The 25,598-nt window shown below is 38.5% G+C and overlaps 1 long non-coding RNA gene across 1 annotated transcript in view; it reads right to left on the reverse strand.

The window, feature by feature from the left end:
* The window catches only part of LOC128807338 (uncharacterized), a 34,932-nt gene extending 16,398 nt beyond the window's left edge, over positions 1–18,534 (reverse strand). Inside the window, exons 1-2 of the long non-coding RNA XR_008437126.1 lie at positions 18,344–18,534; positions 18,010–18,114 (exon numbers count right to left, since the gene is read on the reverse strand). This is a non-coding gene — a long non-coding RNA (uncharacterized LOC128807338). The remainder of the gene's footprint in view (positions 1–18,009; positions 18,115–18,343) is intronic.
* Positions 18,535–25,598: the final 7,064 nt, after the last annotated feature.

Consider the following 25,598-nt stretch of genomic DNA (forward strand, 5'->3'; position numbering starts at 1 on the left):
ATCCAGAGGGCACCAAAAAGCATCACTGAGCATTCCCCGCTATGCCTCTCTCACCTCTGCCCATGGGCCATTACCCTAGCTCAGCTCAGCCTGGGGCCATTAGTCCCTGCTCAAGAGATGCTGTGGAGAATCCTGACCCATTCCCTGCTATTCATGAATTGCTGTTTGGCCCTCCTTGACTGACTTGAGACCTGAATTATCACCTTGCCATTGCCAGATTGCTGAGCTGTCACCATCCCCACCTCTGCTTGCCCTGCCTGGACGCTGAGAAATGGCATCCCATAGCAGCAGCTGCCAGTGTCACTGACATGGTTTCTGTGTTGGTATTGTTGCTGGCTCCTGGCTCCCCAGTGTCAGCCCTGTTCCTGCCAATCCCTACCCCTCTGGTTTTACACACACCTCCAGTCCTGGCTGCCTGCACAGCTTCATCCCAATCACAGCAGCACAGAAATGCCTTTGTGACTGTCTGGGGACCACACCTAATGATTAAGCTGTTGTTGCCCTTGTTGAACTTCTTGATGTCAGAAGGTACCACTGCCTCTCCAAATCTCTTCCATAAGTCAACAGAGAATTTAGAAACCATCACTACACTCTTTGTAGGATGCATCCCTCTGCTCCCAGTGTGGAGGAGTGGTATATGAAATCTACTTAAGAGAGAACAGTGATCAATGAAGATTTTACATAGACTCAGGATTTATGCTTTCAAGATGTGCTGTGCTTGAAATTGAATTTTCTATTGCAAATACAGATGTGATTATTAAAGTTGATACTGAAATATTGATAGTCATTGCAGTCTGCTAAAAATATATTTAAAGGATGTTTTTAAACACATAATCTCTTAAAAATTGATGATGACAATTAGATAAATAATAGAAATGTTCATATGTTAGGAAGCATTTTGATGCTGCAGACTAACTAAAAAAAAACGTGGCTGAATGGGCCTGTGCAAGAACTGCCATAATTTTCTTCTCTGACTGAAAATAAATAGTCTGGGTGTGTTGGGGTTTTTTTATACGAGACCTTTACAGAGAATCTTTATTTAGAGTCTTTATGTATTCACAGTTTTGTGTGCATGAAAAAAGAAAATATTTGTAATGTTTGCAGTATTTACCCTGCAACTGACCTAAAATGTACTGTGTTAGTACAGATTGCATAATCTGGTCACATAATTCTTCCCGCATTTCTACCAGAAAAATGTAGTCTCAAGATGGGAATTCGATTTTGCCAAATTGTGTGTGAAAATCATCAGAATGGTAAAATAAAGCACTGTATCATTCTAAATTGTGTTAACATCACCTTATATCCTCACACTTAGGACTACAAGACAATTTATGTTCAGAGGAATTGCTAAGCATATTTTTTAAGATTACTAAGCAGGACTTGTGTGAATTATTGATCATTCAATAATGATCAATAGAGATGTATACAGATGCATAAAGTCATGAAATAAACTTTTTTTTTTAAAGTTTATTTCATATATGAATATAAAGGATGATTCCATTATGACTGGAATTGTAGTGCCAGAGATCACTACCAACAATTTTTGTATCCACTGCTTTGAATAGTATAACTTGCCCCTTTTAATTTTAGGTTTTTTTTTTTTTTTTTTTTTTTTTTTTTTTTTTTTTTTTTGTTTGTTTTTTTTGTTGTTGTGTTTTTTTTTTGTTTGGTTTTTTTTTTTTTTTCTTCTTTCAGGTACAAGTTCTCTTCTTGTTATCCCTATAACAGAAGTTGGTGTGGGTTTTTAGTAAAGCACTAAGGAAAAGACTGAAATGATTTTTGGTATGATGTATCAGGGTGATTGCAGTATTTCCTCCAGACCTTCAGATGGGTGAGAGAATTGGCTAATTTTTAGAATTCTTTTTGATGGGCAAAAAAATATACGGTAAAATAGATGAGTTTTCTTTTTCTCCTCTTTAATTTTGACTGATGAATGAGAAATCACTCAAACACATCTATTCATGTCACCATATCAGTATGATAATTCCAGTGTATGTGATCAATGATATGAAACTTTGGTGTAAGGATAGGTACATATGCTTGACACAAGAATTACTCTCTGGATTCAGTGAGAGGTTGTCTTTCAGCACTAGATGTTTTCGGTTCAAAATACTCCAACAATACTGGAACTTATGCAAAGAAACTTTAGATGGGATCTCAGCTGTCATAAGATGGTGTAACATCATAAGCATCTGTGGACCTACATTGGTTCACTTCCTCAAACACAATACTTTAATTTCTCTTTTCTTGTTTCTGTTTTTTGGGTTTTTTTTTGTTTGTTTGTGTTTTTTTGGTTTGGTTTTTTGGGTTTTTTTTTGTTTTGTTTTGTTTTTTTTCTGTTGTTTTTTTGTTTCTTTGGTTTTTTTTGTTTTGTTTTTGGTTGTTTTGGTTTGGGTTTTTGTTTGTTTGGTTTTTTTAGTTGTTGTTGTTTTGGTTTGGGTTTTTTTTTTTGTTTGTTTGTCTGTTTTTTCTCAGAACATGCCAGTTTTAATGTTTTTGAGCTTATAAAAAGTGACTATTAGTAGAATTTGTAGAAGATCTAGCTATATAAGGTACAGCTACTTGGAACTCCTCAGTACTCCACAATGGTTCAAAGTCAAATATGCCAAATATGCCAAATATGTCAAATATGGTGGAATTTAAGAAAAACCATAATACTGGTCATGGGCAAAGTTATCAAGACATATGGAGTATAATCAGGTGAGCAGCAATGACTGAAGCCCTGACCTAACAGCACTGACTGCACTCCCTGGGTGAGGAAGGAGTAGCAGCACAGCCAGCTGATGCACCATCAGTGTAACCAGTGTCCAGGTTTCAAAGCTCCAAGAAAAAGGGAATTTTAAGGCATTACTGGAATGCACTAATGAGATTAAATTAAGACCTGTTAATGTTTTCTATACATCTATGGTTATAGCTCCACACAGAGCAGCTACTTTCATGAAACCTGCAAAACAGTTAACTGGAAGGACCAGATAAATAATTCTCTACCATAAGTATATTGCTTCCCTTTGAGGTGATGAAATATGTGACTTATGTGTCAGCATGCCTTGTGATGTGCTCAGCATGCCCAGTGTGCCAACACACAGAACTTCATAAAGCAGCTAAAACATTTTCTCTCTTTGTTCTTTTCCTGAATCCCTTTGTGCTAAGTCTCCATGACTTTGTTTCATTGTAAAACAGGGAAATTAAATCTGTTACACTATGCTCATTACTCACCTCTCAAATCCATTCCAGTCAAACAAATTTTCCTTTCTTTCTTTTTTATTTATTCCTAATTGAGTTAAAAATATGTACAGATGATTGTGAAATAACTACAAGATGCTTTCAGTGACATGCTCAATAAAACAGAGCTGAAATTCAGCCCAGTGTTCTGCTTTGGGCTACAGACAGCACACTGCAAAACAAATAGTATAATGTCAAAACAAACTAGAAAAGCTCACCATTCAGTTAGTTTTATGGATAATGTGTTCGCCAAAAAAATATGCAAATTCCTCTCAGAAATGAGGGTTACCCCCAAGTCTGAGGATTTTTTCTAAGTCCATTTGGACCTTCTCCAGCCAAAATCAAAATGTTCTGATGCATTTGCAGACTGGAGAGCCTATTGAGAACTCATTATCTTCAAATAGGATTACACTCCGTTAATATGAGAACATGTACATTACGATATCACATAAAATCAAAAGTTCCAATTTGCTCACTACATGTAAATCCAATTCAAAATATTTCCATAACATATATCCGCTGGATGTTACACTATTTGTATGTCACTCTAGAATGGATTAACTCCATGACAGGCTAGTCTCAGTTTTTCTGCATTTGGTGTTTTTAAACAGTTTATATTTGTTATCATATCAAAGACAGGCTTGCAGTTTTCAAAAGGAAGAAGAGAACACAGCGCCCAAGGCTCTTCCAGCATTACATTTCTTATTCCATTTTATCTTTCTTGGTTTTGACTAATGTCAGTAACAGCTACTGGTAATAAACTGCTTGTTACAGCTTGCTCTTGCCTTCAAGCACTGGCTTTGATACATTGTCAGCCAATTGGAAGCATTTCCTGATTACATTTCCAAATTGCTTGTTTATTGATCGAAAGTTAATAAAGCAAAAGACAACTTTTCGGCTTAAATTAAATGAAAGGATCCTTTGATGTTCAAATTATCCAATCAACCAACGTGCAATGAAATGTAAGCATTTGAAAGTTTTATCTGGAAAGCAAAATGTACTAGATAATGGTTTCTGGCACAGCCGCTGTATCTAACAGCTAATGAAAAACACCCATAACTTTAGATTTCATTTATTTTCTGTTGAAAAGTAAACGGCACTGAATTTTGTTATTTTTAAATGGCTGAAAACATGAAAGGGCAGATATTGTATATCTTTTTTGACAAACTATAATTCCTACTGCAAGTGTATTTGGTTAGCTGCAATAAACAAAGTAATATACATTATCATTTCCTCAGAGTCTGGCCTTTGCTTGTGAATCTATTTGCTTCTGGTGCTGTATTAAAACTGCTGTGCTCTGTCTACTATTACCATCACATCCAAGAGGATGCTTTGACCTATCTGGAATATTTAGATGTACAAGAGACATCTTCTCTCCAAAAATTACCATAGGTCTTATTATTACACTGTTTCTTCAAGAGCTTTTACTCACATAGTGAAATTTATTTAAACCTTCTAGACTTAACATCACAGTGTTTTTCAGAGTGTCAGTCACCTCTAAAAATTTTTCAGGCAATGATTTCAGTGCGATTTCAACTGAGAAAGCTGGAGTGGCTATAGTATGTGTTATATAAAGTAACAACAAAATAACAAATAATAGCAAATCTTAGCTAGTAAGAATAACACTAAAAAAGGTACAGCTACATTATAGCTCAGATCTCATTGGGAGATTCAGGTGTTTTATGGCAGAATAATCTTGAAATGGGTACTTTCTCAAAAAAAAAGTGTAATTGGGCTAAAAATGAACATAGGTAATATTTCTATGCTTCATCCTACAATCCTGTAAGAAGATTTGGGTGTTTTAAGCTGAGACCTGTATTTGTAGACCACATTGTAAGTGATTACATACCCCACAACTAGGAACAAACTCATTTTGGCTGCACTAAAGCAATAAATGTGATGTGTAAAATGATAAATACCCCCTCTCTATCTTGTTGTAGTAGCAGTTGTTGTTGTTTAGAAGTTTGTCATTGCATTGTGATTGTAATAACTTTGCAGTAATAAATGCAAGTGTAAATGTATTGGCACATGTGGTCCCTACATGTCAGAATTAAAATCTCTTCCTTGAAATGAAAATCGTAATTGAAATAGATTTGTAAAGTCTGGAACTCATTCTGCCAAAGAGAGCATGTTTAATGTTTCTTTGTCCTTTCAACACAACCTCACAAAAGATCTCTGAAGATCTTGATGTCACAAAAAGCTTATAAGCAGAGCCACAACCAAACAAATTTTTGATGTGATGATGATCTGATCATCAGGAAAGAGAGGGAAATATGGATTATTTTGTATTAATGTGGCTATTAAAGATGCTACTATTGTTGTAGAAGACCAGCTTTCATTAGGTCTGTTGTTTGTTGGGTTTTCTTGCTCTTTTCTATTTCTCTGTAGATAGAGAGATATACATTTAGAAGAGTCAGTGTAAAGCAGAAATTGATTTACGTTAGAATCCACTACTGTGAATGCCAAACAAAATAGCAGTGGTCCAGATTCAAGATTTATCCATTTTTTAATCTTTTTTTGCGATGTGAACAATGTGAAATCCAGGCAGAGCTAGCAAAGTAGCACTGACGTGGCAGGAGAGAATTAAGTCACAAGCACTGACTCCTTGCAGACACCATTGGTGAAGATGGTGGTACCCACTAACTTTTGGATGGCTCTCATTCTGCTCATGCGCTCACACTTCCTAGGCCTCTGCCAACTCCATCAATCTGCGAGTGTTTCTGTACATCAGCCTTTATTATTCCTTTTCTACCATCAGCAAACAAGCCTGCACAGCAATTGTATCTGGCAGTTCCCATGAATACAACATCCCTCGGACATGTGAGGTGCTGCACACATGCAGTAAAATTCTTCATAGAGGGATCAGCATCTGCACCTGGAAAACTAAGCCAAAAGGTACAACTCTAAAAATACTGGGATAATTTTTGGCTTGTTTGTCCACAAGAAGAAAAGAGGTGGAAAAGCAGTAATGATAGTCCCAAATCATGAACTGGCTATTACTTTTTATTTAATACTTTTTTCTAACATAAGGCTTTTTTTTTGCAGTCAGTTCATGAGACTTTGTAGCTCCTCTTTTCCTTTTCTTTTCAAAGAAAAGGAAGGACTAGAACATAGAAAATTACCTTTATAAGTACAAATTAATACACATGTAATAGGAGGTCTGAAGCATAAATCTTAAGAAAATGGGGCAAATACCACAAGATTTGGGATTAACTGAAAAATATGAAAGCACTGCAAGTAGCAGGACACATTTTGCGGATTTCCCTTAGAATTTTTTTTTGTGGGTTGAGTTCTTCAAAATGATGCAATATTGAAATCTGCCCAGTGGGAGATCTAGAAAACATTCTGAGACTGATAACCTCATTTTGAAAGCTTTGCCTGATTAAAGGGGTTGTTCCTTTCTTAACAACTTGGGATTTCCATTAATTTCTCCTTTTGTTGGAAGCAAAACATATCAGAAAAAACCTCAGAACTAAAATTAATATTTACTAAAATTAGAATGAAGTTTCAGGTTTTGCTTGTGGTTTTATCCTATTTAAGACAATGGACAGAGCTCCTTCATCCAGGAGCTCCTTTTCATGTCAAAAGATCTATTTACTGATAAGAATGAGTGATTTTTAGTTAACTGAATCCTGTGCATCCATACTTTTTTTTAAAGGTAAATAAGACTGGGTATGGTTGGCTAACAAATACTTTTATTATTAATAACTTCACAGTGGCACCTACATAATTAGTGAAGAAAGGTAGGTTTTTCTAATTAAAACTGCAGTTATATTCTGCACAATTCTTTCCCCTTAGAGCACATTTTGCACTGGCCATTCTCCATCTGTTTGGTACAAGAATGTAACCAAAACCATGACTGCAGGTCCTTAAATGCTTTCTAAATTCACTAATCTAGCACAGCACTTTAGGATTGAGGTTTTTTCAATGACATAAGAGCTCAGGAAAATGTTATCTAATATTCACTTATTTCCTTATTCTGGTCTTCTGAATTTTAGGAGCCAACATTTCTTCAGGATCTTTGTATTTCATGTCTGCAATTTGATACTTAAAGCTTTAAATAATTTTGAGGAGATATGGTATTTTTAAGAATAAACTATTTATATGTTGCAACTTTACCTTAATATTAAACAACCTTCCAGCAAATAATTTCTCCCTGAACCACAGATCAATGATACATTAGATTTAACAGTGCAGTTAGATTTAATTCTTAAACAAGCAAAATACCAGAAGCCATCTGAAACCCAGGCCATTAATGCTGATTTTGTTTAATTTTAGTGAGAGTAAACTGCTAAGTACTGACAGACGACAGAAACTACTACATGCAACATTAACCTTTTTCCTGCCACACAGATGTGCCCTGGGGTAGCCACTTTAAGGTATTAGAATGTTGTCATTAGAAAGTTTCAGGGGTAAAGTCCAACACCCTCTGTGTGTACAAAGCTACAGGCTTGTCCTTTTATTTGATCTCTAGTGTCTGGGAATCTTACATCACTCAAAGAGTTAACCTGCTTAGACACATTTGGGAATTTTAGCCACAAGGGACTTTTGTTTGCATCTAGGCAATTCTTTTAAAAACTGATGTCTCTGAAAAGGTTTCAGCTGTGCTGACTTGCAAACTGTACAACACTATAACCCACATATCACTCACTCCAGCTCCTCCTCCTCACTGTGTAAATGGGAGTGTAAGCAATATTTTTATTTAAAGACTGGGCTTCATGTGTGCTTCTGTACTATGTAGCTATTTAGCTACTATACAGTACCAGGCAAAGGTACTTCTCTTGTCTAATTTGTCACATCACCACCACCAAAGACTGAATCCTTCAGACAGCTGAAGGGGGCTGAGACATCTAATAAATTCACCCTTTGCATGTAGAAAATGTTTCACAATGAAATAATAAAATGGGATTTCAGTTAGGAAAAAATGAGATTAACTAGTGTAGCAAATAAGTAAAGATTATACACATAGGCAACCCACTGATCAAATATTTCTTAGGGCAATCGAGGATCTATCAAGGATACTGAGCCAGTTAGATAAAGAAATTACTGAAGAGTGATTTACTGAGTTGTTTAAGAGTCATGTTAGAAAGATTAGTTTGCTCACAGCAATGTGATTGCTCTGTTTTATTTAATGATTAGTTAAAAGATGTGGTAGAATATTGCATAAACGAGCTTCAGTTGTTTATTTAACTATTGGCTATGCTTACCCCTACACTGTCAAACCAAAAATATTAATCATGTTATCAAAACTTTAGCTTCATGAATACTTCTCTACTCAGAGTCAACATTACAGCAGAGCTATACAGTAAAGAAAACATCAGCATTTTTCAGGGCATTTCTATTTGAGTAGAAGACTTCTGCTGTTTGGGCATTTGAATCAGTGGACAACTGGCCAGAATGGATCTGAAGGGGTTGGCTGTATTTTGAGTCCTAGGAGTCAAGAAAAAAGAACAATTATGATGTTGATTGGATTGTTTTGTTGAGCAGACAAGAGGACAGTGCTCTTCAGAGAATAATCTCCAACTGGTAACTCCCAATGCTGACACTGTCCCCATTCTGCAGATCATTCATCCTCTGAGCCCTGCAAATTCAGAGCTTCAAGGAATGCCACTCTCAAGAATCAGCCTTTTCCTCCTCAGTACTTCTCTGTCTCAAGTCAATACTACCTTCCTCTTTGCTGCTAGACACAGAGAGGAGCCTTTGGCCCTGATTAGCTTCTATGAATTCAGAATCTTGAGGAGTATCGCTTTTTTCCCCCATTGTTGCATCCTGGGATTGGGTTTTAGGGGTTCTTATTTGTGTTAGCTAACTGAGTTCTTATTTGTGCTAGCTAGCTGTGTACCCCCATGCTTCCCCTGTGTCTTCCCTCCCCTGCGGTGTCTGGCCCCAAGCTGCCTGCCATTGGGCTAACCCCCCCCGCCACTCCTGTAACCACTCCCCTGTCTGGACCCGGGAACCCCTGTGTCCGCCACCCCATCCCCACGATCCCACCCAGCCCGAGGCTCGGTGCCCGCCCCTGCGGTTCCCTGGTTGGTCGCTGTCCTACGTCATCATCGCGTCACCCGCACGGATGGGGGGCGCACCGTCTGCCCTCCCTATCACATCGCCTATATCATCCCACTCCCTTCCAGGTCCCGGCGCCATTTCCCCCACATGGCGTGGGAAGCGCAGGTCGCTACCCCACCACTGCAGCTCTCTGTGACAATAAAGCCTTCCTGCCTCCTTCGTGGGTGATTTGGAAGTTCCTTCCCTCTTTGCCTTGGACCCTCGCACGGGCGACAGAACCCGGCAGACCTCGACCCACTTGCCAGCGGCAGCAGCACACAGAACAGAAGCAGAGGACCCGAAAGTCCGGGCAGGGGCGGCGCCGAAGGGCGCCAGAGCTGCCCCAGACCTGGGAGAAAGAGTGCGACGCCGCACCCCATTGTTACTTGCACTTAATTCTCTTCTTTCTATCGTGGAAAAGACAATTGGGAATTTTCATTTGTGTCTATTTTTTAATGGACATCATTATTCTTTGGTCTTTCTACTTAAAAGCCTTAACATTTTCCTTTTTTTTTTTTTTTTTTTTTTTTGTCTTAAATTCACGCTGGTTTTCTGAAGTAAGGAAATCTAAAACCATAAATTTCGTGTTTCAGTCTTCAACTTCTGCATAAGGTGAATTCTAAACTTATTCAAGACCCAGTTAAAAACCTCTTAACAAGACATAAAAAAAAAAAAAAAAAGACGGAAAATGAACTTTCCTGTCTTCAAATGTAACTCATTAGTAAGAATTAAGTATTAGCTCCCTTTTTTACCCACAAAGCTCTCAAATAAAAATACTCAGTTGCCTGTCCTGGTCAGTGGTCAGGTTTGGATACTGGCACCTGGAGTGACCACTGAAGGCATGGACACGCCTCTGAGAACACAGTGGGTTAAAAGCAAGAACTCCCAGGGGAACTCTCTTTTTGGTTCCCCAAAAGTGTAGTGCAGACCTCCCCTGCCCAGTCACGGGTTGGGCAGGGGAGGGGAAGCCATGTGGCCTTGGAGAGGTAGGCCAGGGGTGAAGGGACTGGAACTGAGCCAGCCCCCTGCGGACGGAAGGGTGGAGAGAAACTGAGATGCCTTTGTTCCCCCCTCCACTCACCAGAGGGAAAGAGACAGAGAGTCTGATGGCACCTGGAATTTGCCAGCAGAGGAGAAGGAGAAGGGGGGGAAGGTGCCCAGCCTTGGGAGTTGGAGTTCTGGACAGAGATTTCAGCCATCTGGGGAGTCCAAGACTTTTAAACTTTTAACCCTTTCCTGAGAAATGAAAGCTTTGTGAAATATTACTCCTCCTTGATTTGAAAGAGAAGAGAGACAGTCTAGGACCTGAGAAGTTAGAAGAAGAAATTCTAGGTGGGAGGAGATGATGGAGTGGCTTTTGGCTGGACTTTTCTTGTTAGCCATAGATTGAACCAAATTCTCCTGCCACAGAGACTGCATTTTTAGGGGGACGCAATGGTAAGCCAAGAGACCTGCTTCAGCGACTACCAGCACAGGAATAGAGTGAACACAGAAAAGCTGAGGAGAGTGTGGTGTCTCTGTCTTCAGGAAGAAGGAGATCTCTGTTCTTGAGACCCTCGGCCTCAGGGGAGGGAAAATGGGGGGCACTGTGGTCCCAAAGTGAAAAGCTGAACTGTTTTTTTCTTGGTCCTTGGCAAAGCATCCTTAAAGGAGCCCTATGAGCAGTCTGTCCATGCACGGTGGTGAGAGCACTGTGACATGGAAAGGAGATTTTCTCTGGGCGGTGCCATGTGTGACATGGAAACACAAGAGGTGACGATTGTGTTTCCTGGGGGTCTATGGTGCAAGAGAGACTCCTCTCTTACTTGAAGGACTGAATATTGATTATCTGAAGGATGATGACTTGATTGAGGATCTTGGATGTGTCTCACTGTGGTTTAATGGAGTTTGGGTGAGGGGAGGAGGAGTGTTTTGGAGGGCTTTAATTTTGGATTTAGTGTGTGTCTTTTATCATAGTAGTAGCTTAATAGAGTTCTTTCTCCTTTATTTCTAAGCTTGGGCCTGCTCTGCTCTGTTCCTGATCGCATCTCATAGCATTTATTTGGGGAAGGTGCATTTTCATGGGGATGCTGGCATTGTCAAACCATGACATTGCCCAAGACTCCTAATGATTTCTGGTAAGATTAGCAAAATTCTGAATATGTCATCGTGAACTTCATGATGTGTGCATCTGGATATTTTGGGGTTACAGTTGAGGAAAGCATTAACTCCAACTTAGGAGCCATTTTTCTTCTGGTTTGCTTTCTTTTGGCTCAGACTCTAAGCTACAATGAAGCACAGGGGCAACTTTCAGCCTTGTGCGCATTTGCAATATTGCAATATAGTTTGTTAACTTTATACAGGTGAACATGCTCATTACTGGTAAAATTATAGGGAGGGATCTCAGAAACTAATTGACACCACTATTGCAGCAGGTCAACTTAAATAGCAAGCATACATAGTGTAAGCTCTGGAATGAATGCACTCTAATAACAGGTATTTCCAGACTCTGGATTATGATGGATGTACCCAGCAGGGATAAATTACTTCTTTCCACAGCATGACTGTGTCTAGGAGACACATGCTCTGCCGTGTGTACTTTTATCTTTCATTATACTTCACAGAATCACAGCAGCACCAACACAATAATATTCTTGTTTACTTGCCCCACATAAAAGACAATGTGCCACTACCCTCTTTGCAACACAGGGCTATACCCACTGAACTGTGTGCCCATCTTCACAGGCAAGTTCACAAGTGCATTTCATTTTGCTGTTACGTTTGCTCTGTTGTGCTTTAGTTATTCCCTTGGGTATCTAACATAGAGGAGCCTGACAGTTAATGGATAGTGTACATTCCCCGTTCCCAAGTCTGATCCAGCAAACACATATGAGTAGTGGCTGAACCATTTAAAAGCTGGTGAAGAGTAAGGGAAGTTTGTGAGGTGATGTCTTTCTGTTATTACCATTTTTATATAGGTACGTCCAAAAGGGCTTAAGTTATGTTTTCTTGTTCATGGTTGGAAGGCTAAGGTAAGAAAGGAAAAATATTGCTAAAGGCCAGTGAAAAACTTGTACTTGCTAAAACCTTCTAAGTTATGGAGTAGCCTCCTAAGAGAAACAACAAAGGTGCCTTTGCTTGCAACGTGTAGGTTTAGAAAGAAGAGAACATGTAAGAATGAACCATTCTCAACTCTTAGGAAGACCTACCTGCAATAATAAGCCTTCCCCATCTTCTAGCTTTATGATGTTAGTTCCTATTTATGTATCTCTAGATTTAAGTATCTTGCAAGCAAACAGTTCTTGAGGAAATTACATACTTTCTTAGTATTAGCAGGTAGAATAGCAAGTCAGCAGTAATAGTTATGTTTCAGTTCCAAATACTACACTATTTTGGTGAAAACTTACACTTTGGAGAGGCTTCGAATACAGCCCCTCAGTTCCTTGAGTCATAAGACAATGCATGTCACAGGTGAGGAAGAAATTTCCCTGACTGTACAGAGTCAACTACAGAAGTGTTTGAACTGTCCTTTAAAGCACAGGATAAAACCTGTCTTTGAAGATAAAACCAAATTAATAAAAACCTTACAGTCATGACCAAGGTAATACAGCTGGCTAAAACATATCAGTAATAGTGACAGAGTCCTGCTCCACCCAGGCAACAAATAATTTGGCTGTATCTTGGGTTTTTGCAATGGGGGCATAAAGAAAGGGGTGGTAGAAAATAACCTAGTATCAAATGATCATCAATTTATTCAGCTTAATTAAGCAGAAGAGCAGTAGCTTGGGGACTGGGGCCCTGCAACCTTTCCCATTAGAACCACAGGCTGAAACATGGGCACCAACCAGTGTGCCAGCACAGCAGCTGCCCTGCAATGCAATTGCCACCCCCACCAGCACAGCTGCAACCAAGCTTGTAAAGGATCTCAATTTCAAAAAGATAAACTTTGAAAAATTATGGAAACTACTTAATGAGGTCAACTGGATTAAAGAGCTCAGGGATTTTAATGTGGAGAAGGCGTGAAATTTCTTTAAATCAAAGGTGTGAAAGCTGTCTGGAACTTGCATCTTAATCAAGGGGAAAATCTTGTAGGGAATGGCTCCAGAGCTGACTGGATAAATAACCGCTTCTGAAAGGGCAGAAGAAATAAGCAGTTTGTCTAAAGGGATAGGAAATATTCTATGTTTGAGAGGCCAAGAAACAGAGAAGTAGAGAAAAGTGCCAAAAGTAAAGCTGAATTAGACCTTGTAAACTGAGACAAACAGCAAAAAGTTGAGAGTTTTTGTTTTTTTCCCTTAGCCACGTAGGTATAAATAAAAAAGAGAACACAGAGGGAAACAGTCAACCACAGTGCAATGAAAAGGAGGTCAAAAATAAAATGGTTCATCAAATTTAAATCAAATGCATTACTTTCTGTAATGACAGAAGTGCTGACTATAGGAAGTGAGGACAGGCTGTAAATTAGTATACCCAGGCTAAAATTAAGACTGAAAGACCAGTGCAATTACGTCACATAGGCCTAACCATTTCCATCCCAAAAATAACCAACTAAGTAAGTGCATGAAAGTTCAGTTACAGTGGAAGTGATCTGAGTTCATCTGTCAAGTGGAGTGACCAAGCTCCTGACAGGGATCAGCAAATAGAGTCCTTATGTTTTTGATGATGGTGAGGACATAGGGGAGCTTATACTCTGGAGGCCAAATTAGTCCGATTACAGTATTATACAAGGCTATAGGGGAAGTCTTGAAAGAGAAATTAAGAAGGAAGGGGTAATGCATAAAATGCATTGTGGACTTTCTAAAGGGATGTCTTCCCAGACTAAATTAATTTTTTCTCTGATAACTGATTTCTTAGATGAGAGAAATGCAGTAGGTCTAATCTATCTGGAGTTCAGTAAAGGTTTTGGTTTATTGCCACTTGCAAAGCAGTTCAATGAAGTTTAGCAACATACATGTAACCAGGTTTCTCAAAATAAGAAAGAATAAATATGGTAAGTCTGACCCAGAAGCAACCTGCTCTCCTTTCCCCCAGTAGTTCATACTATTGGAAAATGCAAAAATAAACTGAATCTACAATGCTTTAATTTTGTTTTGTACTGTAATATAGAGCTAAGTGATATTGAGAGAAATGTACACTGCATTAACCAATTTCATGTTATATTTATTAATGCTCTAGCTGGAAAAAATATTGCTTGTTTTTCAGTAGAGCTAATTAAAGAAAATGAAATTACATCATTAGAAAATATAATTTTAAATGTGCCATATGGAAAATGGGAGAAAAATAGTTATCTACTCCTTTGCCCAAATTAATCAAGCATAGTAATAGATTCCAGAAAATCTACATTTTTGTTTAAAAGTATTAATTGGAAAGGCCAGCTGAGATTAGTAGAGGCAAGTCATCCCTGGACACTGTCTCATTTGCAGCACTGCCTTGGAGAATAACGTGCTGGTGCATATTTCTGTGCTGTTGACTATGGGTTCTGCTCACTCACCAGCTGGGAACATCTACTCATTTTTTTTTATTGGTAATCAGTGTTTTCATGCTTCCGCTTCCTCTGTTTACCTGAGTGTTTGCACGAAGTCTGCTAATTTCTGGATGGATGATAGATTGCGCTCAGACATTTTGGTGAATCAGCCATGTTCCTTGGTTTACAAAAAAAAAAAAACAAAACCCAAACTGAAAAAAAAAAAGAAAAAGAAAATAGAAAAAAGCTTCTATGTGTGTAATGTAACTTCTTACAAAGAGCCCTTTCTCTCTTTTTCCAACATTACTTAATACTTCTTGGTATATCTGCATTTTGAAAAGTCTGGATTTGGGGAAATAGCCAGAGATATTGTGAAATTCACCTTCTATAGCAACAATTACAACAAACCAATGCCTAAAGAGTTTTTCTCATATATATGTATATATATACATATATACATATATAATCTCCCACATACGGATATGGGGACTGAAAATATGATAGAGAATGCTGACTATTTTTACAGTACTTAAAGCTTACTAAAACATTTTGTAATGCACTTGCTTGCTGGAGATGCTCTTGACGCAGATTATGTTTTAACAGAAAGTGATTTGCCAATAAACACTTGGCAAACAGTTGGGAGGCAAAGATGTGGAACAATCCATTGCATTAGCCACATTTTAATGATTTTTTTTTCAGAGAGAAGCTCAGCAAAATTGTAATTTCTTTAATAAATAATTAACAGTGTATTATTTCAATAAATAAATTAGTGTTTATATAGTAAAGAATACAAATGTTTTGTGCATACATTCTGACCTACTTCTCCAGTCCTTCTTGGCTGTTTCCCAAATAATTATTTTTAAAAATTAATGATGAACATCAAAATATTTCTGTTTATAACATCATATCAATAGTAGTTAAATCTATAAAATAATTCAATCGTTTATCCTTCTTATCTTGGGAATGTTTAATCAAGCTTGATATTTGCTTTAAATTAGCACTGTCAAATGTACATTAGTATAAAATCTCCCAAATCATGAAAGATTTATAATTTGAAATGTATTTGGATTATTCTCTAGTTAATCAGCTGGATAAAAATTAGTAGTACTGTAACTAGAACAATTAATTGGATTTAAAAATTAAAAAATAACCAGCTACTTCACTTTGGAAACACAAATAATATCATAACTACATCATGGGAATTTTGTAAAGTCCATACTAAATCATATGTCCCTTATTTAATCTTTCACAGGAAAAATTTGTATTTTTTTATAGGGAAGTTTCGAACTAAAAAGGGATCATTCTTTTGGCAATGATTCTATAAAAATATGTATGCATAGCAACTCAGTAAAACATTATCACAGAAGAAACTTCAAATAAAAAGAATTTAATATTTAATTTAAGAGGTTCCTTTTTTTGTCATTGTTGCAGAGGTTTTCAGGCAGAGAAGGCCGTGGACATTGTTGCAGAAGTTTTCAGGAGGAGAAGGCCATGGACAGAATATAGTAACTTTGCTCTGTACATTATTGTAGTTAGAAACCCTTATGTGCTCAGCATCATTAATGATCAAAATGAGCTTGTAAGTAAAGCACCAGTGGGCAGACTGCTGTACGTCCCTGGGTAATTACTTCACTAATGTCTTGCAGAGAGTGTCTGATGATCAGGACAGCCAATTTCTGTGAGGGCTGGGCTAGACTGGTAGGAAAACGGCAGCATGGAAAGCTTCAAAGGTAGAACTACCCATCTATGAGCTGCTCAGAAGAGTGAGCTGTAGAGTATGGAGTTTGGTATCTGGCAGACTCAAGGAGGCAAAGGAGGTTTAGAAGGGAGGCACGTGGCTGTTCTTCCTTGGATGAGAGCAAAGGAGCTGGAAAGTACAGGCCTAGGCCAGGAGAGGCATAAAAATATTCTCTGCTTTTTATACTGAAGGAATGACAGAATTTGTAGGTTATGGAGGGTATGGGAAGGATAATGGAGTAAAGTACTGAGACAAGAGACAGTAAATAGTCTTACATTTGTAGCCTGATACTTCACACAGTCACAAAGTTGGCTGAGGTGGAATGGACCCACAAGGATGATTGAGTCCATCTCCTGGCCCGGCAGAACACCATCCCCAAGAGTTACACTATGTGTCTGAGAGAATTGTCCAAATGTTTCTTGAACTCTGGCAGGCTGGTGCTGTGACCACTTCCCTGGGGAGCCTGTTCCAGTGACCAAACACCCTCTGGGTGAAATACTTTTTTCTAATATATATACTAAATCTCCCCTGACACAACTTCAGGCCATTCCTTCAGGCCCTGTCACTGGTCACAAGAGTGAAGAGATCAGTGCCTGCCTCTCCTCTTCCCCTCAGGAGGAAGTTTTAGACAGCTATGAGGTCTCATTTCAATCTCCTCTTCTCCAGGTTGAACAGACCAAGTGATGTCAGCTGCTCTGCCTACGGCTTCCCCTCAAGGCCCTTCAACATCCTTGTGGCCCTCCTCTGGATGCTCTCTCATAGCTTTATGCTTTCCTTATATTGCGGCACACAAACCAGCCCCCAGCACTCGAGGTAAGGCTGTCCCAGCTCAGAGCAGAGGGGACAATCCCTTCCCTTGCCCAGCTGGTGATGCTGTGCCTGATGCCCCTCAGGACAGGGTTGGCCCTCCTGGCTGCCAGGGCACTGCTGACCCACATTCAACTGGCCATCGACCAGGACCCTGAAGTCCCTTTCAAACATCTCATTCCCCAGTCTGTCCAAACAGGCAGGGTTGCCCTATCCCAGGTGCAGAATCTGGCATTTTTCCTTGTTGAAATTCATATGGTTGGTGGTTGCCCAGCCCTGTATTTTATTGAGGTGTCTCTGCAGGGCAGGGCCTCTCTGCTTTTGAGGGAGTCAAGAGCTCTTCCCAGTTTGTCCAAGATCACAGTGTGTCTCATTCCTGTGTGTCACAGAGTGGTGAGTATAACTCTGTCTCACAATGCATTTGTTTAAAGGAAATAATGGTGGGAGATGCCATTTGGGTGAGTAAGACCTCAGCCTTGGCAAGGTTAACTTATTACCCTTGCAATCCTCTGAACCCCAATATCTTTTCTTGTAGTCCAAAATATTAAACTGAAAAAAATGTAGGTCTTATTCACAGCAGGTTGTGCTTTACTCATTCTAGCAAGCTAGGCATGTATGCTTTGTGCTTTTAAATTATTTAGACCTTCCAGATAAGTCAGAAACTGTTTTATCTGAGCCTTGTCTTGTACACTGTATTTTCATCTCACAATACTGCCATTAGTCATCACAAACTAGCTTACAGGCTAATACAGACCTTTGTTCACCTTCTAGCACTGGAGATGCTGCCTTGGGCCCTCTAGAGCACTGGAAATTCTTTAGAGATCTTTTCCAGTCCTGCAAAGCTGTTCAGTAAACTTCTCTGTAGATATGGGAAATTAACAAGAAAAGACCATATAAGATAGATGTAATTTCCTATAATCTTTACATATACTAAGCATGCTCTTTGCAGTCAGACCTAGGTTTCTTCATGTGAAAATGACCGAAGCTGCCGTGTGCACAGAGGCTCTAGGGCTGAGCACTCCAGCATGGGTAATGCAGCTTTCATAGCCTTTTGCTGAAAGGATGCAAAAGGACGAGAGAAAGCACACCTTGCCTGCGTGGCTGAGAACGTTTATTTCCCGCGTGGCCACTGCGGTGGCTGGACCAGCTGTTCCCAGGTCGCGCGCGAGGACAAAATGGCGACTGAACAATGGAGGCAGTGGGTTAAATAGGGGGCGGGCAGACAGGGGTGGAAATCCCCCTCGCCCAATGGGAACAGATGACAGGGGAGTAACGTGGATCACGGCAGCCTGTGGGAACATAACAGAGGTGGGTACAGGGTTCTGGGACAAATAGGATTGCAAGGATGGGGTGACTGACACAGAACTTTCAGGAAGAATTCAGGAGTGGCTACAAGATGGACATGTAAATGCTCCTATGGTAGAAAACTTGGAGTGAACCATTGTGAGGGGAAATGGGGGTACAGAGAACCAACTAACTAACATTTATTAAAACCCCTAACTGAACCAACCCAGCATACAACAATGCCAATGCCTTTTCCTGGCTCTGTAATCTCATATGTTATCAATAGTTTCTGGACACATAAAAGATGCCCTGCCAGGTGCCATGTCCACAACTACAGCCCAGCATACATACCTCTGCCTTCCTTGTGATCATGTTGCATGCAGGAAGTTTGCTGGTCTTCCAGGGTGGCTGACCTAGTGGATTGTACTGGGTCTGGAAGACACAATGTACTCTGAGGAAAGCTCTGGCTCCCTTATACTTCAGGGAATGTGCAAATATCCATGTGTATCCTCTACTGCTGGAAAAGAAAGGAAAAATCTCAGAGTATCTAGCTGGTAGAGTGCTGTCTGGGGTCTGCTAATAAACTTTCAGTGTTCCTGCGAGTACTTTTCAGTGAGTTCTCATGCATTTTATCAATTTAACAATAAAAAATGCTGAAGTTGGTTTGATGGTTTTTTTGGGGGCTTGAGTCAGCCTCAGCCCCAGTCCCTCACTTCTTTTTTCCTTGTTTTGGCTTCCTAAAATTGCAGTTAATTTTTTTTTTTTTTGAAAGGAAGGGTAGTAGTTTATGTTTCCAAGATTAATGTCAAGATACAACAGTTCAGTTTTCTTCTGTTGTATATTTTCTCTGTGGTATGGCAACCCCTGCACCACAACTGCTTCTCAGCATTACTGCTCCCCATAAGTTTCTTATTCCTGGCCATCTCTTATTAAAATATTTCTTCTTAGTAGGCCCCCCAAAATGAAAACACTCCAGTTGTTTGGTTTTATTCCTGTAACTGCACAAGAGAGGGCTGAACATCCACAGCCAAAGGCTGAAGTACTAGTGCTCAGAAAATAACCCTAGGCAGAAATATCCACCTGTGTTACAGATATTGGTTCTCTGTCCTCATCAAAGTAGCTTGGGCCACAGACCAGGAAATGGCACACATTCTCTTTTGTCTCAATGGTATTAAGGTTAGAAAGTAAAATATGAGCTTGAAAATTAACCTTTGGAAAGAGGGTCTGAGAAGTGAATTATCATCTCCTGTCCCCATCTTCTCCACAACCTGAGTACCCAGACCTGCCATTCTCTGCTGGAGAAAGGACCTTGCAGACCAAGGGGTTTCTACCACTGTGCTATATTTCAGACTCAGTGCAAAGTCCTCAGCTTTAAGCAAGCAGTTATTAAGGCTGTGACATTTGTGCTGCAGCCATCGATCAGCTATGGTGTGATTTTCTTAGTGATTTCCCAGGCAAGCAATCCCTAGATACTGTAAGAAAACATGACATAGTTGTGCTTCTTTTTACTGCTTATGTGGCATGACTGTTTTGTTCAAGGATAAGATCAACACCAAAATATATACACAGTTCTTCCAAAGTTTTGGAGATAAATGCATTTTTGTTCTGGCTTTTTTTGGTTTTTTTTGGGTTTTTTTTTTTGTGTTTTTTTTTTTGTTTGTTTTGTGTGTGTGTGTGTGTGTGTGTGTGTGGTTTTTTGTTTTTGTTTTTGTTTTTAAATTTCACAAGAAAGTCTATAAAGGCAGGTTTTTTTCCCTATATGCTGTTCATATTATGTCTCTGTCAGACCAGCAGGTATATGTTAGATTGTAGGTTTGGATGTCAATTCATATTTTAAGTCTTACTAAAATGCAGAGTGTCTGGGCATACATGGCTTTGGGTTTTTCTGGTGGCCATGCCTGTTTCTCTTTTTAGATAACAAGCAGCTCAAAATGTATATACAATTAGAGTTCCCAGTGTGAATCTCATCTTTCTTTCCAGTCGCTATGATGGTGGCATTTTTGTATTGGATTCTGTTTCTGTTGTAATAAATCACAGCCTGGACAATGTAAGTCATCCACCACTTATCTTTATTTATTTTGTACTTTGTGCTTGTTTAATTGGACCTCTTTGCATTTGAAGGAGAAAGAAAGTTAGATTTCAAGCACCAGCCAGACTTTACCATAGTTATCCACCCTCACATTTGATATGGCACTTTTGGCTTTCATCAGGGGAAGACATATAATGTAGGTACAGACATACATGCAAAAAAAGAATCAAAAAGTGTGTCAGTGGTAACCTATTGTCTGAAAAGATATTTGGGAAGTGATGTCCAAGGCGGTGAACATTTACCTGGAGTGTTTGCAGCAGTGGGCAGAGCTGTGTGGTGGCTAGGAACAAACCGGACAGCCTGCAGAAGCTGTTGGTACTCACGTACACTGGAAGAGCAAGTGGGATAAGGAACATGAGCCAAAAACCTGCAGGGCAAATATCCCTGACACAATTGTACAGCAAACTCATAAATCAAACTTATCTCAGAGCTCTTACAAAGCATGCTTAATTCAGTTTTCAAGATAAATTATTTCAACTGTTTAATTTGGAGTTTTGCTATTTTAAATTAAGCAAAGATTTTCATCTGAGGATCATGCACTGTTGACGGAAAGCCAAATTTTACATAGGCAGTTCCAGAGGAGATTGAATGTTTTCCATTTTATAAAATTACAGTGCTAAAAATATTTTTTCCTTAATACACTGTTGCCCATAAAGTAAGAAACACATCTATGGTATTTCAGAGTTTATTGGGCTGGGTAGGCTTGGATAAAAGGCCATATGTTTCTAGTGGGGTCTCTTCAGACCAATAAATGTAATGTTGCTTTGCTCATTTAGAGCAGTAATATTCAACTGCATAACCATTTCAGTTTACTACAGAAGCTTTTCCACAGAAGCTTTTACTACAGAAACACACTTTTATCCATTGGGTACTTGCTTTGTTTCCATAATGCTAATAATGTCTTTCTCCTTTCTGGGAGTGCTTAAGATGATTATTACAGCTGGCTGGCACAGCCTCTGAATGCCAAAGCCTTCTCAGCCCTCTTAAAAAATCTGCATTGGGTATTATTCATTTAGTTTTTAATTATTAGCATTTATATCTGTTTTTACATCTTTTGCATATCATTCAGCTGTTCAAAGGGAGTATTCCCATGCTGCTAGTCTGAAGTACTTCTGTTTGAAGGCACCAACAGCCCGGGGAATCCTCTCATATGCTGTCTGTGGCCAATCCAAAGAGCTGCCAATTGGGTTCTGCCAGTGCACATTAAACTGATACCATTTTGGAGTCACTTTATCAGTGATTTTAAAGTAACGAGCTTAAAAAGATTATTTCAATGTCTTTCTAACATATTATGCTTGCTTTGGTCTCTCTGATAATTCTTTTACGCATATATGCTGTATTTTCCATTACATAGTTACCCTTAACAGCCTGATACTCTATTTTCCAAGTAAGCAGCAGGCTGTTGTGATTGCTATGGCTTGAAACCTCCTCCAGAGGTTGCTAGAGAAATAAAGTGCAATTACCAGCATTAGCTGAATAATGCAAAATTGTTGTTAGATGACATCTAGATCACTTTTCAAATAATATAGTCAGCATGTCCACTACTCCCTCCCCCAGTTTCTTTGTACTCAGAGAAACGTAATTTCATTTGTAGCTAAAATGGGATGTAAACAAGTCTTTTGTGACTTTCTCCCTTGGTTCCTTGCTTGACTTCCTTGGGTCAAAATTAAGTTCCATTATTTAATACTGACCTTCTGAAATACACCTATGCATTTTTAAATCTCCAAGGATAATCTCTCTGCCAAGTCTTTATTTCCACTGCTCTAGCTTATGCTAGTGTCTTTTGTTCTCATTTTCATCTCATTTTCTGTAGACTCTGTTCACACTCTGTTTGTATTTCATGTATGGGAGATCCAGAACTGTGAAACCTGCTGAACTGATATATATAAATGCTCTACCACCTTCATCAAAATGGCTACTGACATACTGGTAATTTCTCTAGTACAGAAACAATTGCAGTTGCAGAAAGTTTTGTATTAGACACCAGAGAATCCACAGTTAAGCTCTGGGAAAGAAGGAAAGAACTTTTTCTAAAAATTAAGAACTTCTACAAAATGGACATTTGCACCATATTAAAAATCAAACAATCCTATCTTCATCTATGTTTCTCTGTCCTGTGTAGTTTTTATTTTCTATTGAAGATCATATCTTGACATACATTTTTGCTATGATTAGGTCACTAAGCTATTTTCTCCCCATGTGGATTATTTGATATCTAGCCTTGGCTTACACTGTAGCATTAATACAATTAAGCAAAAAATGTCAACCAACACAATTTCTTTTGAAAGCAGTCTCTCTTAGTTGCATGGTTCACACAACTCCTTAGCTCCTTCTATTTGGTTTCCAATTTCTTCTACTCCTTCAATCCTCTAGTTTGTGCTTATATCACATCGCCATGTGCAAAATGCAAAGTCTTTTCTGTTTGACAGATATTTTGTTCTAGACATTTCATTTAACTTGAAAAGTCGAATAGCTTGTCTGATGTTTAACACAGAGTAAGTTTCTGCATGCTTGTTATTTCAGAGGAGTTAGAGAATCACAAATGTGTACACGTGTAGACCAAACACCCATGTGAATAGGGCCTTCTTCATAATTAAATATATTCAAAACATAACTATGTTTTGAACCCCATAAATATGGGTTTTTTTGTTTTTTTGTTTTTAGATACCTTTGTTTTATCTGGTTGAAAGTTTTTGATCAGCTACAAATAGTGACTGAACTTGCAGAATGGCACAGTTGCCTGTGTTTTGCTTCTTGGTTTCTTATAGCTTTTTACCTAATGACAGAGTGTTCTGTGGGATGGAACAGTCCTCTGTGATTTCAGAATTTTTTTTGTGGGTGTTACTGCGTGCTGCAGCTGCTGTGCCCGCATAATGAACTACAAATGCTCTGCTGTGTGGTGCAGCATAGGTCAGCAGAATTAGATTTTCTCTTGATGAAGTTCCACCAGTTTTCTTAAAATATGTTGAACTCACTTAAAATAGTGAAGCTTTGCCAACTGTGAGGTTCCATTTTTAGAATTTTGCTCCCTGAGCACACTTGTAGCCATAGCATATTCATACAGCCTTGTTCTTTTTATTTGCTGCTCTTTAAGTATATCTATTCATAAAAACTAAACCCAGGTGGAGTAAACATCAGCCATGGCCAGTCTTTGATGCATTCATTTGTACTCACAAAGGAAACATCATTAGTAATGTTTTTAAGATCAAAATGTAGTGTCTTTGCATTATGTTGAAGATATCTCTGGTGGTTTCTTGTTGTTCAGAAAGCCCACTGGACTCTTGTGTGGGTGGACATGATCCACTTAATGATTTGTAATGAAAGATGTTTGAGTAGCTGGTATGTGCCAATGAAATGGAGTAGAACCACATTCTTTCTTTCTTGAGCCTCCAAGTGTTTTATTTGTCCTTGTGACGGGTCATAATGTTTTTTTAAAATGTTTTTGGAGATAATCTTTCAAAAGAAAGGTCCTCTTCAGAAGCTAATATCATTATTTTCATTATTTCTTTTTTCACCCTATGACATTTCAATACCAATCTGAAATGTTTTGTAACATTGAGACAAGTGAGGCCACGTAGCATCTTTCAGAAGAGATAAATTGAAAGTTAAGCTTTAAGTATTAATTCGGAAAAAATTACTTGAAATGTTGTTTTAAGAATTTTGGGTACATGCTGTTGCTTTTACCTATCTGCTTTCAGGGACTAATGCTGAAGAGGGAATAAATGTTGAAGACTTTCCTGAATTCTTTAGCAGTCATGCCAAATCAGGTTTTATAGGGGGGGAAAAAATCCCATGTATCATACCATATTTTGTTTCTGGTACATACATACATGTAGACAAAATAGAATAACTACTTCAAGCCCATACAGCAATTAATGGAATAAATGGTACCTGCAGAAGCATATGGTACTTCTTAATGTCCACTCTGATAAGTCTTATTCCATTGTGGACGCTGATAGAGAGGAAGATAAGGAAGGACAACTGTACATATCACTTGAGACAGGATATGATGACTACTGGTAAGTTGAAGCTTAAGAAACTATTTGACTTTAGAATACTATAACAGGAAAAAGTAAGAGAGGCAATACAGAACTGCTATAAGGGTGAAAGATGTAGAAAGGAAAAAATGTTTCTAAGAGGAACTGGTTCAGAAACATCATTTACTGTGCCTGGTTAACTTACTAGTTCTTTGAAAATCTGAAACGTGTGATGCACACCATCAAATAGGGGATTTCTTAAATTACAGTTGTATGCTAATTACTCACTTTAGGCAGTGGTTTGTCTGAAGCAGTAAATGATCCCAGACTTGTCTTAGCAAGAAAAAATCTTACCACTGAAATGCTGGGGACTGTTAGTCACCAGTGCAGGAATTGCCACTTTTCTAAATCTTGAATAGAAATGAATTCAATAAAATGAGACATAATGACAGATTTATAAAAGCAACCTTCCTTTACATAATGGATTTTATATTCTAATGTTTCTTTACCGTAATCCTTTAAAATTATGCAAAAAATTTATTATTTAAGTGATAGTAAAGAATTCATTAAAAGATTAATAGTTCTGGTTTACCAATTCACTTACCAGGTCACTTAATTATTTAGTTCATTAATTCTGCAAATGTCAGGCTTACCATGAACTCTTTTGATTTGCATAAGTAAGGTTATAGTTCTGTGAGCAATTGTCATCTAACAAGTTCAAACAAGAATTTGGCATTAGTTTTACACATGTGTACATATAGAGATGGGAAACCAATCTACCTAATTGATTTGTCAAGAATATACCCTCCAAATTAGAGTAATATGAGTGGAACCTTTTTTAGGGACCACATTTCTCATGAAAAAAAAATCAGTCATTTAAGGAAATCTGAAGCCTTCTAAAGCTTTATTTATTTATTTATTTAACATTTTACTCATTGGAATATTGAGATGATAGTTCATTGCAATTATGAAAAGGATTCTACTTCTGAGGTG

The sequence above is a fragment of the Vidua macroura genome, chromosome 5, assembly GCF_024509145.1.
Source record: "Vidua macroura isolate BioBank_ID:100142 chromosome 5, ASM2450914v1, whole genome shotgun sequence".
NCBI lineage: Eukaryota > Metazoa > Chordata > Aves > Passeriformes > Viduidae > Vidua > Vidua macroura.